This window comes from Gallus gallus, chromosome 1, assembly GCF_016699485.2.
Source record: "Gallus gallus isolate bGalGal1 chromosome 1, bGalGal1.mat.broiler.GRCg7b, whole genome shotgun sequence".
NCBI lineage: Eukaryota > Metazoa > Chordata > Aves > Galliformes > Phasianidae > Gallus > Gallus gallus.
This window is the reverse complement of record NC_052532.1, coordinates 145,371,399-145,384,469: the sequence shown is the minus strand read 5'-3', so window position 1 is coordinate 145,384,469 and position 13,071 is coordinate 145,371,399. Positions and strand designations below refer to the sequence as shown.

Genomic DNA, 13,071 nt, shown 5'->3' with positions numbered 1-13,071 from the left:
TTTTAAGGAAAAGAGTAATTATCTGCTCCTTCAGTAGAGCATTGAGAAGGTATAAGCACTCTCAAGACCACAATCTCATGTTCTAGTACTTAGATGAATATAGCATTCAAATAAGGTAATAAGACATCCTAACGTGTCTTATCTTTTCTCATAACCATGATTTAGCTCCTAATTCTGTAAGCTACTATTTGAGATAAATGTAACCACTTTCGGCTTCTTGCTATTTTTTGTTACTTCTGGAAGTTTCCTAATACAGAATAGAGGGGACAAAGAATTATTCAACACCAGCAACAAAAGGTAGGATTTTTCTTCAGTTACTGAGGTGTCAGAAGTTCTTTCTTGCCTCTTGCTCGAGTTTCTTAAGCTGGTCTGGATTGTTGATTTTCTAGGTAGTTCACACTAATAACTCTCACATCCTACTGCTTCTGAGAAGATGTCTTATTACCCTTCCTGCTAGTAGTTCTGTTTTCCCTATCCCCTAAGCAGGGAAATCTGAGGTGTGCCAAACTGCAAGAAAAGCTAGGAATTGAAATTTATCCCTGATGTTATTAAGTAGCCAATTCCCAGAAAAGAAGTATGGACTGGTATGGAAGTGGCTAGGAAAGGTGTCTGCTTATCTTCTGCTTTTCAGGTCAAGTACACTTGTTGGACATTGTTCTCTATAGGTGGCCCTACAGTGGAACAATGTCTATTAATCTCATTTGAGTATTTGATGCTTCTCATGTGGTGATGGGTACTATGGGGGATTTTATTTGCGTTTCTTTACAGAATTGCAAGTATATTTTCTTCTCATGTTTTAGGATCTTTTTTCTTTAATATTTGCTTTTTAATAAAAAAACATGGCTATTCTAAAACACTAAGACATTCCAATATGTTTTCAGCAGCTTTCCAATGAACTAGAAACTTGTGTCAGGTTCCAGCTTTGCTGGTACACCCCGGGAGCGAAGCCTATGATTTATTAATAACACAGCTGTGGTTCCTGCACTGTCATTAAGGGCTGGTAAACACTCTTCCTTCTGCAGAGGGAAAAGATAGTGTACTTTTCACCTCTGCAATTATGTAATGCGTCCTAGGCTATTTGTATATTTAACTAGGATGTTGCTTTTTCCTTTTGTTTGTAGGGTGATCAGCTAAGAAAGTGTGAAATCCACAAAAGAAGAGAAGCTTTGTGTGTTATTTGTGTCTTGATAGTGCCTAGCAAACCCCAGCTGGATGTGGAGCCAGCTATGAGGTTCACATGCACTTGGGAAGCTGTGGAAACTGCTGACATGCGGTGACAAAGCTGGGGAAAATGTTGGTCAGTGTAAGGAGTAATAGAAGAACTCACCATCAGGAGATCTCTTTTAAGAAAGGGAGAAAGGAAGATCCAGGGAGCTACAGGCTGTTGAGCCTCATATCTGATATGAGGCTCAACAACAGATCCTCGTAGAAGCTATGTTAAGGCATATGTAAGAGAGATGAGAAGGTCATCAGAGATAGCCAGTAAGGGCAGATTGTGCCTGACCAGTCTGATGGCCTTCCATGATGAAGTGACAGTACTGGTGGACAAAGAGAGGGCAACTGCTGTCACCTACTTGGACTTCTGCAGGGCCTTTGGTGTGCTCCTCGTCACATTTTTATCTGTAAATCAGAAAGATATGGAGTTGAAGCGTGGTCTATTCAGTGGATAAAGAATTGGTTGGATGGTCACAGCCAAAAGGTTGTGCTCAACGGCTCTATGTCCGGGTAAAGATTGGTGATGAGTGGTGTCCCCCAGGACTCTGCACTGGTACTGATACTCCTTAACATCTTTATCAGTGACCTGGATTGTGGAATTGAGTTCACCCTCAGCAAGTTTGGTGATGACACCAAACTTAGTGGTGCAGTTGATACAGTAGAAGGAAGGGATGTCATCCAGGTGGGCATGGACAGGCTTGAAAAGTGGGCCCAGGTGAACCGAATGAGATTCAACAAGGCCAAATGCAAGATGTTGCACTTGTGTCAGGGTGATCCCAGATACATGTACAGACCGGGAGAAGAACTTGTGAGCAGCCCTGCAGATAAGGACTTAGGGGTTCTGGTGGACATAAGCCAGCAGTGTATGCTTGAAGCCTGGAAGGCCAACTGTATCCTGGGCTGCATCAAAAGAGGGGCGGCCATCAGGGAGAGGGAGGTGATGGTTCCCCTCTACTCTGCCCTTGTGTGGCCTAGTCTGGCATCCAGGCCAGGTCTGGGGACCCCAGCACAAGAAAGATGTGGAACTGTTGGAGTGAGTCTAGAAGAGGGCTGCAAAGATGATCAGAGGGCTGAAGCGCCTCTCTTATGAGGAAAAGTTGAGGAAGCTGGGCTTGCTTAGTCTGGAGATGGCCTCAGGAAGAGGTCATTGTGACCTTCCAGTACTTGAAGGGAGCTTATAATCAGGAAAGAGACTGACTTTTTACAAGGGTAGGACAAGGGGATATGATTTTAAACTAAAAGAGGGGAGATTTAGATTAGACATTAGAAGGAAATTTTTTTACTGGGAGGCCCAGAGAAGCTGTGGGTGCCCCATCCCTGTAAGCACTCAAGCCCAGGTTGGATGGGCCCTACGCAGTCTGATCTAGTGAGTGGCAGCCCTGCCCACAGCAGGAGCATTGGAACTAGATAATCTTTTAGGCACCTTCTAACCCAATCCATTCTATTATTCTGTGATTATTTGATTCTATAATCAGTGGCCATGCAGCAGTCACCAGCCTCGTCCTTCACTCTGCTGGACCCGGTGGAGTTACCTGGTTTGAGAAATGAGTGTTATGAGACCTTTGTGGCCAAGGCTATGGCTGGCTCCAATGACATTTTGTTCATCCTTCTCTTCTTCGTGGTGGCAGAGTACCTTGGTACATAGGGCACTTACCAAATCACACTGATGTGCCTTTTCCAAAGCTGTGATTCACTGCGATGACCACAGTGTCTCCTCAGGTTTCCTTTGGATGGGTGACTAGCTGACCACCATTGAGGTGCTTGATTTTACAGCACTGTCCCTCCATTTTGTTGTTATCTGGGCACAGATAGCTCCACACTGCCAAGGTGCCTTTCCTGCTCCATTGTGGTGCTGTGTAATTGATTTTATGACTTCTTCTGAAGCATGTTAAGATTCCAACTGTCCTGTTGAGGGAACCGTTGTTGAGGCATCCTGATAGCAAAGCCCTATCCTCACTACCAACAACTCACTCTTTCTTTTCTATCCTGATAATGGCAGGTGTGCTGTATCAACACTGAGGACAGTTTAGCTTTCTTCCACAGCCACTGAGAGGAAAATAAGGTGTCTCGGGGCCCAGACTGTCAGTACTGCAGTTACTTTTGCCTACGTTTTGACTGCCAAGTGGTGTTTCCACACGCACGTAAAGCACAACTCGGAGTTTAAACTCACTCTTGTTCATGTGAGCAAGCTTGTATTAAAACCATACATCTGCTTGAAGGTTTTTATAGGAGTTGTAAAGGAGGTGAGGAAGGAGGTCTGTCAGGGATGGGCACCATGCTGTGCTCATTCTCTTTTTTGGTCACAGCTTGGTTTGTGCTGTTCTTCTCTATGCCACTGTTGCATTTTCTTGTGTCAGCTGATCTGCAGTCACGCAAGTTGTCTTTCTTTACTGGCTCTACTTCTGCAGCGGCTATTTTTGTCTGCTCTTGAGATAGTGAGAAAAGTGGAAAAAAATTTCCTCTGACTGAGATTTTCAGCTTTTATCTTCTTTTTTTTCAATCCAATCAAGTTAAACTCAGTAGTGAAGTATGTTGTTTACCAGCAAAACATCCGTGTTGCCCTGAGTTACCATGTGGTCCCACCCAGGATTTACACAGTTCTGTTCTGTCTTAAAAACAGTTGATCTTTGTAATGAGCACTGGGAGCTGCCCAGTCATCAGTTCAGTGTGCGTAGTGCTCTCAGCTCAGCAGATACCAAGCCGCTGTGAAGGCCATGGGTGTGTTTTCTGTAATTCATGCAGGAATCTGCAGACCCTTTGACTTGACAAGAATGAATGGTGCTGGAGCACCTAAGGCACTGCTCTGTGTTCCTGCAGCCCTCCTGAGTCCCTCAGCAGCCTGCATCATGCGTAAAAGCCCCACATAATGCACCTTCGCATCCAGTGGAGAGCCTCGCTGCTAGGACAACAGAAGTAATAGGTTTGGGAAATGTAACTCAACAGTTACCCTTCCCTCTGCTTCCTTTATGTTAATCCCATAGCAGTTTTCCCTTAGCTCCACGTTGGCTGCCTTTTATTTCATGGAAATTGCCTACGTGCATTGGAGTGAAGATGTATTTCAAGGGTTGTCCACAGTTGTTTGTGATATATTCATCAGTGCTGGTAGCCAAGCATGAAGCTGAGGTAAAAATAACTGGTTTAGATTTTGAGTGCCAGTGTGAAAATGAAGGGGATAAAAAAAAAAAAGAAAAAAGAGGCTGCGTGATTGGAGAAGAAATAAACTTTATTTCCTGATTATTCTCAATTCATGTCTGAGTCGGTAAACATAGAAACAAAATAAATTGGTATTAGTGTAAACTATTATTTCTTTGAATTTTCTTTGTCTTATTTGTTAATCTCAAGGATGTTTGTCAAATGACTTGCAATTTCATATGCATCTGAGCAATTTAATATCGAGTGCGCTTCCCCTGATATTGCAAGGCAAATTATTAAACCATTCTCTGTAGCGATCCTTCTCCACATTTGTTTGAAAGAGCATCTTGAGAGATTCAGAGCTCTTTGTGCACTGCAAATGTGCTCTCCAATAGAACATTTTGTCTTTTTCCATTTAAATAAATATCTCCTATTAAGCCTTTAGTGTTAAGACTCTCACATCATTTAGGCATCCCATCTTTTTGTAAGACTTCCATTTTTCTTCAATATTTTTCTTTTTTCTTTTTTTTTAATGCCAGCTACAGGCATAAAGTAATGTTACTGGTAGCTCCTGTTTTCTAAATTTATGAATAAAATGACATTTTTACTCTACCAGTTTCTAGTTTCTAGCAAATAGTTGAAATAATTAGAAGAGTAGCTAATGGGTTTTCTTAGCTTGCTGGAAACCAAATCAAGCTAAAGTCACCTGAGAATTTTTTTTGCATTCATTTTCCTCTCCTACTTTAAAGCGGGAAGGTGAATTTGCTTCTTCTTTTTCTTAAAACAGATATGTGTAGGTGCATATAAATATGTATGCACACTCACTAACTTTGGTGGGTGGACTTGTGAGGTAGCTTTAGAAATAAGGAATTAATTTATCTACAAAATTTCCAAGTTTTTTTTTCTTTTTTTTAGAAAAACAGATCCAACAGCTGAAATATTTCAAGTGTGATGTATGAGACGTTCTTGGCTATTTGAAATACATTTTGTTCTTGTCCTAAGGTGTATTGGCAACAAGTGAATTTTCAGATCTTTGAACTCTCCATTAAGAGCTTAATATTTCTATTACTGTTTGGCCTTTTAATTTTATTTTTTTTCTTTCTCTCAAATAGTTCAGCTATGTCTCATTTTCAAGATACAAGATCTTACACTGATCTCCACTTTTTTTTAAATATATATATAAAATGAGATACAATTCTACTTAGGCTACAGGAATCCTGTTTTCATATGTATGTATATTTGCAAGTCAACATACTCTTTATATGAAATTATGCAAAATTCAAAAACCCTTTGAAGCTTTTTTATATACATTAAGGAAGAAATAAAGTAATAAGATATATTTTTAAAAATCAATGACTAGTCTCTCTCAAGGCTTAACTAAATCCCTTAAGTCCTTGCATATGTGCTTAACTCTGCAGGCATGTATAGTCTTACAGATGGTGTGAGATGCTAAGTATCCATAGCAGATAAAAATGAAAGACTTTATTGAGGTCTCTTCTTTTTTACTTTCTCAGAGAACTTACGAAGCAGATAGACCTGTAAAGGAGAACTGAATAACAATGTTGGAATGCTAGATGGAAAAGACTTTTTATCCCAGTCCTAACTGGAATCTAGTATTTGGGCTTGATTTTGAGTGTTGAATTAGCTGTTGGCATTTCAGCGCTCATGTACAAAAATAAATAGGAGGAATAAGAAATGCAAGTCCTGTAGAACAAGGGGAATCATCTTTCTCTGCGTACCTCAATGAATGTACAGTCACTGTTCTCTTTTTTTGTGTTTTTCCTTTTTGGTATTTTTGCATTTGAAAAACAACATTTGAACTGGATGTTTTGGAGTGAAGAGGAGAGGAGCACAAGCTTAAGTGTCTCAGAGTTCTTGCCTTTCTATTGACTGTGTCTGTTTTTTGGTCCTACGGAGCCCAAGCTTGTTGGTATTGAGAATTTCCTTATGTATGCAATGGTGAAATTGTTAAATTAATTGGGAGAGATCATACTCATTCCCAACCAGAATTTGCTAAGGGGCTGCTGAGGAAGAATCCCAAAGGAGAAGAAACTGTCATCAGAAACTCTTCCAGAGTATTTATGGCTTCGGTACCTCCACAACTGCTGACATTGCTGTCTCTGTGGCTATTCTTGCTGTGTGCTGCCTCTGTCCCAAACAGGGGCTGGTGATAGCTCTTACTCATGCAAGCTCTGAACAGCATGTAATATCTTCAGGTATCTAATATCAATATGGAGCAGGTGATATCTGGCTGACTAGCATGCCCACAGTTGCAAATGCATATGGTTTATTAGAATGTGATCTGATCTTTACAAAGTTTGCTGACGCTTTATGACACAGAATTACAAATATATATATATATTTACAGTTGGAGAGGTAGTTGTAGCATCAGGTGCTTCGTTGATGTTTGGTGGGGTTTTTCAGGTGTTACTCTGACTCCAGAATGTTGGGCTCTCTGGGTGTCTGGCCAAAGACCAGCAAATCTTTTTGCCTTTGTAGAACCAGTTGCTCAAATGTCTTCTAAAGCCATTCAAGCCTTAAAAGTCATAAATGTTTTTTTTTTTTTTCTTAAAATTGCATGTTTAATCCTGAGAGATCATACAATTTTATCTGCATCTGTTAGTTATAACTTGTTTTCTTAAGGTAGGAGATTTTGTGTAACTACGCTATCCATACTTGTGTCAATACCAGCCTTGCCACCATAATAACTTTGAACACCCTAGCCAATTCCAGACAATTTTGCTGAAAGTAGATGTCTCAAAGACATATGACTTGAAAATAAAAAAAAAATCTTGCTATTTATGCAAAAATCAGTGCTGAGTAGAAGAGAAAGATCCAAATTACTGCCCAGTTAAGGAAAAGACTGCAGCCTGAACTGAGCCACTCCTGAGTGTGGTCTGCCAACCACTTGCGCTTGTTGGCTGGCTGTTGAGGACATGCACAGATCAAGCAAGTTATATTTATTATGTGACTTGTTTGCTGGTCTATAGTTAGGAGATGTGGGAGGGTGCTCTGGGAAGGAGAAAGAGAGAAGAGGGATATGGGGTACAGGAGGAATCTGGGAGCTTAGGGAGTGATGGAAGGTGCAGGCATGACTGGGCCTACCTCAGGGAAAGGGATAGGAATGAAGGACAGACTTCAGTAAAGAAGTAGGTTTCTTTCTTCCTGCTCTTCATCAAGATGGCCTGTTTTCTGAATGTAACGTGATGTCTCAGTCAGATGTTACATTGTGGTGTGAGGTAAGGGAGGCCTGCTTGGTAGTTCCCACTAATATTGCCAATAAATTGCCTTCACTGACTTTGTATTTGTATACAAAATCACTCAGGCAGTGAACTCTGGTGAATCTCATGAGGTTCAAAAAATCCAAGTTGCAGCAGCCCCCACCACCAATATAAGCTGGGGGATACAGGACTGGAGTACAGCCCTGCCAAAAGGGATTTGAGGGTGCTGGTGAATAGCAAGCTGAACGTGAGCCAGCAATGTGCTCTCGCAGCCCAGAAAGCCAACCATATCTTGGGCTGCATCAAAAGCAGTGTGGTCAGCAGGGCAAAGGAGGTGATCCTGCCCCTCTGCTCTGCGCTGGTGAGGCCTCACCTGGAGTACTGCGTCCAGATGTGGAGTCCTCAGTACAGGAGAGACACGGACCTGTTGGAGCACGTCCAGAAGAGTGTCACAAAAATGATCCAAGGGACGGAACACCTCTCCTATGAAGATAGGCTGAGAGAGCTGGGGCTGTTCAGCCTGGAGAACAGGAGACCTGAGACCTCTGAGAAGACCTGAGAGCAGCCTTTCAAATATCTAAAGGGGAGCATTAAGAAAGGACAGACTCTTCAGCAGCATTTGTTGTCAAGGGAGAAGGGTTTCAAACTAAAAAAGGAGAGATTTAGATTGGATGTAAGGGAGAAGTTTTTTACAGTGAGGGTGATGAGGCACTGGAACAGATTGCTCAGAGAGGTGGTGGATGCCCTGTCCCTGGAGACATTCAAGGTCTGGCTGGATGGGGCTCTGAGCAACCCAATCTAACTGTGCTGTCCCTGTTTGTTGCAGACGGGTTGGACTAGGTGGTCCAATTACTACTGGGCCTTTACAATAAGCATACTAAGAGTATGTACTGCTGACTCCTGCCTTAAAAGCAGCCTTTGGTAGATGAGCTAAATTCTTGTGGATGAATTACTTGAACCTCAGCTTAAAAAGGTAAAAGAAACATTATTTTGTTGTTGTTGTTTGTTTGTTTTTTAATAAAAAAAATTCAGAAGCTTATTTTTATGAGAATTAAAGGTGATTTTATTAAGTAAAAGCTAATTCATTATTATGCATGGGCGATTCCCTGCCAGGGCCTGGGTTAATTTTTGTTGTTGTTCCTATTAGGACAATAGTAAAAAATTGAGGAAAGCTGTGGATTCATAAGACATTCAGTAAAGAGATGTGTCTTTACAACTTGCAGGCAGGAAATGGGTTCTTGGTATTTTAATGTGTACAGTTAAGGCATTTTAATTCTCACTTCTTTATTCGTACTTTTTTATCATTCCTAGTTTTTTAATTTATCATAGTCATAGAACGGTTTGGGTTGCAAGGGACCTTTAAGATTACCTAGTTCCAACCCCCTGCTATAGGCAGGGACACCTCCCACTGGACCAGGTTGCTCAAAGCCCCATCCAGCCTGGCTTTGAATGCTTCCAGGGAGGGGCCATCCACAACCTTGCTGGACAACCTGTTCCAGTGTCTCACCAACCTCACAGTAAATAATTTCTTCCCAATATCTAGTCTAAATCTACCCTCTTCCAGTTTAAAACCATTTCCCCTTGTCCTGTTGCTGCATGCCCTTTTAAAAAGTCCCTTCCCAGCTTTTCCATAGGCCCTTTCAGGTACTGGAAGGCTTCTGTAAGGTCTCCTCTGAGCCTTCTCCTGCAGGCTGAAGAGCCCCAGCTCTCTCAGCCTGTCCTCGTAGAGGAGGTGCTTCAGCCTTCTGGTCATCTTCATGGATCTCTTCTGGACCCACTCCAGCAGCTCAACATTCCAGTCTTTGAGCTGTCTTATGCCACTGGTTTTAGGCAAGCTACCTATTGCTCTTAGTAGGGTTATCTATTGATACCATAATTCAGTGGTGTGACACAGCTCACAAAGGGACATGGTTTTGATGCCAGGCTAGTCAGCAGTTCACAAGAGCATTGCCCATATGAAAACAGGGCCCCTTGTTGCAGCACCTGGGTACTGGGCATCATAGAATCATATCATAGAATCACAGAATGGCCTGAGTTGAAAAGGAGCACAGTGATCACCAAGTTTCAACCCCCCTGCTATGTGCAGGGTCACCAACCACCAGACCAGGCTGCCCAGAGCCACATCCAGCCTGGCCTTGAATGCCTCCAGGGATGGGGCATCCACAACCTCCCTGGCCAACCTGTTCCAGTGCGTCACCACCCTCTGTGTGAAAAACTTCCTCCTAATGTCTAACCTAAACCTCCCCTGTGTCAATTTAAAACCATTCCCCCTTGTCCTATCACTATCCACCCTCATAAACAGCCATTTCCCCTCCCTGCTCATATGCTCCCTTCAACTACTGGAAGGCTGCAATGAGGTCTCCCTGGAGCCTCCTCTTCTCCAAGCTAAACAAGCCCAGTTCCCTCAACCTTTCCTTATAGGAGAGGTGCTCCAACCCTCTGATCATCTTAGTGGCCCTCCTCTGGACCTCCTCCAAGGGCTTCACGTTTTTCTTGTACCAGGGGCCCCAGGCCTGGATGCAGTACTCCAGATGGGATCTCACAAGAGCTGAGAGGGGGACAATTGCCTCCCTCTCCCTGTTGGCCACCCCTTTTTTAATGCAGCCCAGAACACAGTGGGCCATTTGAGTTCCCAGCTCATTGCATGCATTCCTTCTGCCTCCCACCTCCTACTGGAATGAAACCTGTGGCACGCCCCAGGTACAGGCCACAGCATGTCCCCAATCTGGATAATCAGCAGTAGAAAAAGCGGTTTTTCTGCTAAAACTTTCCATTACCTGCCTGAAATATGGCCCAATGCTTTAGGTTAGGCCAGCTGTAGAGAGCAAAGCAAGAGAAATGAGAGGTCAGAGTACCAGGCTTCCAGGGCGGAGTGCTGGGAACTTCATCCAGTCTCCATTCATCGTTTCTCTCAGTTACAGATAAGGAGACAGCTCATTGAGAGCGAGTTTTGGTACAGAAATCACATGGAAAGTGAACAACAGCTTGTGATGTGCGTTTTGATAACCTTCATTTCATAGGTGGAAGGAGTTTTAGGGACTAAGTTTCAAGCCAGTCTGTCTGCACCCTGTGTCAGGACTCTGACTCATATGTGGGAGTAGGTTAGAAGTTGTATGAAGCAATTATTTTCCCTTCTGCCTGCCCTGTCCTTTGAACAGAGGTTGTGCTGCTCTGCACCACCAAGTCTGGAGCAGCTCCTACATTGCTACATTTTAAGAGTGATGAACCAAGCCTCACTCCAGAGGCTTGATACCAATGCATCCCAAAATCGTAGGGACATGGGCCATTTCTCAGCAAAGAAATGAAAAGTCTCTTATAGGCATTTTTCCCCAGCCACTGAAGGTCCAACACATGAAAGTTGGTCTCAGAATTCATTTGGTTTGGGTTGCTAGGACTGGATTCATCTGCACACTATTTTCAGTGTTCATTCAGTTGCAGTTTATTTTGGGTCATTTCACTTTAACAAGGCTCGATCTGTTTACAGTGCTTTCTATAGCAGCCTGACAGGGCCACATAACTCTTTTATAGTAAGTTCATTGCTAACCAGGAGCTCAAAGAAAGCCAACAAAAAAAAACACTAACTAGTAAATGAGGCACAAACATGGGTAAGTTCAGAGAATAGAGCACATTTTTATGTGTGTGGATTATTTTGGAAAGTTTTCTGACATAACCAGTCCTTTGTGCACTGTGGGCTGCTTTGCTGAACTGGAAGTGCTAGCATAAGCTAGCTATGTGCTTTTGGAAGCAATAGCAGAGGGCTGGCTTTAGGCTCTCTTCACAACCGAGGTACTTCAAAAGCCACTCTAGTTGAGAGTTACTTATGCTCCTTAATTGAGGATCACTTTCATTTGCATAGGTAGGTATTTCCGTCAGATGGAGTTACTTGATTTTGTTTTGCTGTTTTCATTTTCAGATTTGCCGTGTGAACCGTTTACATGCAAATTAGATTAAAGTTAAATAGGTCTCCTTTAAAAATGCCTTCATCAGGAAATCCTCATCAGCCAACAAAAAAAAAGCAGATGCTCATTGCCCACGTTAAACATGCTCCTGTTTAACATGAGAAAGGCGACGGCCTTATTTCTCCATGAATGGAAGCGCCTTTTTCTGTGTCCGAGGCAAATTGTGACTATTCCGTTTCTGCTTCAGCCTGCAGACAAAGTAACTTCCCTTTTGCGTGCTGGATTAAAAGCAACAATTAGTGACCTGTAGAAGTAAGAAGAAAGAGCACGCCATACTCAGAACGGCCTCAGCTACACCAGCATGCTAACACAGTGCCTAAAGATGTTCCTTGGCACCGAGGCCTGGCCGTCTGCATTCTGCAGTCGTAGCTTCCTTGAGCTCTTAATACTGATGTTCTGGGACATCCAGAGCATGCTGGTGGTTTGGTAGGAAAGTGTGTGTGCATACGCAGTGTCAGAGTACGTGTGTACTGTGTAATGTTCTCTTGCAGGGATCTAAATGTTCCTGTGGCTATAGGAGGATATTCCTTTTGGCTAAGGATTATAAAACATTCGAAGCAGAGAACGGAAACTTTAAAGGAGCACTTTAGAAAAAAAAAAAAAAAAAAGATCTCCATTTGGAAACTTGTCTTCAACAAGTTGAGTGTGTCACATCCAGTTTGACTAACACTTTGGGTCATCTGCTCACAGCTCCTACAGCTTTGTGGCTGTTTATGAGCTGTGCCATCAAGGAGCCTCTGAGCTGAGCACGTCCTGCCTCCCTGCTGCACCCCATCGTTTCCTTTTCTGGGGAGAATGTGTCAGTTTCTTACATTGCTCTGCCTACATTTTGACCCGCATGTGGTCAGTAGAGGTGTGCTCCATGTCCATCTTCAAGCCATCTCGAAGGTGGCTGCCTGCCATATTTCTGTTGCCTCTACTATCTATCTTATATCTCTAAAGCCCTGGCTCCAGAAGTACCAACTTCTGTTCCTTTATACTTGGCTGGAAATAGTTCAAAGTTGTACTTGATGTAATAAAAACAGAAGGCAAGAAGGCAGGGATCTGTAATTCAGCATGGACGTGCAGGAAGACACAAGCAGAGAGTTGTCACACGATGGGATGTTTTTTATGTGTAATGTGCTTAGAAGCTGTATTTCTCTTAAGGAATATTTAAATTTGTTATTCATGATGTGATTTATAAAAGCGTGGTATCTTAATGGTAACGTGATACTCCAGCCAAGATCCAAGAGAGGCAATTCAGGCAGCCTGGATAATACTCAGACTGTTAATTGTATTGCAGTGATTTGTACTTAACAATGAAAGTGCCATCAACTGTTTTCAAAGCCTTTCTCCTTGGTTCATGGCTACCAGCTGTAACAGTCAGTCAGATGTAGTGGGCTGAGGCAGAACTCAAAGCTGTCATCTCCTCCCAGCCCGCTACACCATTCCCAGGAAACACCCTGCATTTCATTAGTTCTTGCTTTAGCTTATGGCGTAATATTTTGCCCCAAGGTGTGAAGCTATCATCAAAAGCAATAGACCAATTAGTGTGACTTCTTTTT

The 13,071-nt window shown here is 42.7% G+C and overlaps 1 protein-coding gene across 30 annotated transcripts in view; it reads left to right on the top strand.

The window, feature by feature from the left end:
* The window catches only part of MBNL2 (muscleblind like splicing regulator 2), a 107,125-nt gene that overhangs the window by 62,891 nt on the left and 31,163 nt on the right, over positions 1-13,071 (top strand). The gene's annotated exons all lie outside the window — the stretch shown is intronic.